Raw genomic sequence first — 1,619 nt, 5'->3', positions numbered from 1 at the left:
AGGGGCATTTGATCATTTTGGTACCAATATCATGGAAGAACTCCCATGCTGCGCTGGATGTAGTGGCAGAAACCCCAAGAAACTACCAAATTAGTGATATTTGGCAACTCATCACAGTGTGGCTGCTACATTTGGGGGTTTTGTGGTCATTCAAGGTACACAATGAATCCTCAGCGGTGATTAAAAATTTTGGTACCAATATCATGGAATAACTCCCACGCTGTGCTGAGATATAGTGGCGGAAACACCAAGAAACTACCAAATTAGTGATATTTGTCAACTGATCACATTTTGGCTGCTACATTTGGGGGTTTCGTGGTCATCCAAGGTAATCCATGAATTTCTGAGGGCATGTGATCATTTTGGTACAAATATCATGGAAGAACTCCCACGCTGTGCTGAGATATAGTGGCAGAAACATCAAGAAACTACCAAATTAGTGATATTCGTCAACTGATCACATTGTGGCTGCTACATTTGGGGGTTTTGTGGTCATCCAAGGTACTCAATGAATATTTGAGGACATGTGTTCATTTTGGTACCAATACCATTGAAAAAATCCCATGCTGTGCTGAGATATAGTGGCAGAAACACCAAAGAACTACCAAATTAGTGATATTTGGCAACTGATCACCTTGTCGCTGCTACATGTGGGGGTTTTGTGGTCATTCTAGGTACAAAATGAATTTTCAGGGGCATCGGATCATTTCGGTACCAATATCATGGAAGGACTCCACGCTGCACTGAGATATAGTGGCAGAAACACCAAGAAACTACCAAATTAGTGATATTTGGCAACTGATCACATTGTGGCTGCTACATTTGGGGGTTTTGTGGTCATTCAAGGTACACAATGAATCTTCAGGGGCATGTGATAATTCTGCTACCAATATCATGGAAGAACTCCTACGGGGGGCTGAGATATACTGGCAGAAGCACCAAGAAACTACCAAATTAGTGATATTTGGCAACTGATCACATGGTGGCTGCTACATTTGGGGGTTTTGTGGTCATCCAAGATAATCAATGAATGTTTGAGGGCATGTGATCATTTTGGTACCAATATCATGGAAGAACTCCCATGCTGCACTGAGATATAGTGGCCAAAACACCAAGAAACTACCAAATTAGTGATATTTGGCAACTGATCACAGTGTTGCTGCTACATTTGGGGTTTTTGTGGTCATTCAAGGTACACAATGAATCGTCAGCGGTGAAAAATCATTTTGGTACCAATATCATGGAATAACTCCCACGCTGTGCTGAGATATAGTGGCAGAAACACCAAGAAACTACCAAATTAGTGATATTTGTCAACTGATCACGTTGTGGCTGCTACATTTGGGGGTTTTGTGGTCATTCAAGGTACACAATGAATCTTCAGGGGCATGTGATAATTTTGGTACCAACATCATGGAAGAACTCCCACGCAGGGCTGAGATATACTGGCAGAAGCACCAAGAAACTACCAAATTAGTGATATTTGGCAACTGATCACATGGTGGCTGCTACATTTGGCTGTTTTGTGGTCATCCAAGATAACCAAAGAATGTTTGAGGGCAGGTGATCATTTTGGTACCAATATCATGGAAGAACTCCCATGCTGCACTGAGATATAG

Source organism: Puccinia triticina, chromosome 7A (assembly GCF_026914185.1).
Source record: "Puccinia triticina chromosome 7A, complete sequence".
Lineage (NCBI taxonomy): Eukaryota > Fungi > Basidiomycota > Pucciniomycetes > Pucciniales > Pucciniaceae > Puccinia > Puccinia triticina.
This window is presented reverse-complemented; position numbering follows the sequence as displayed.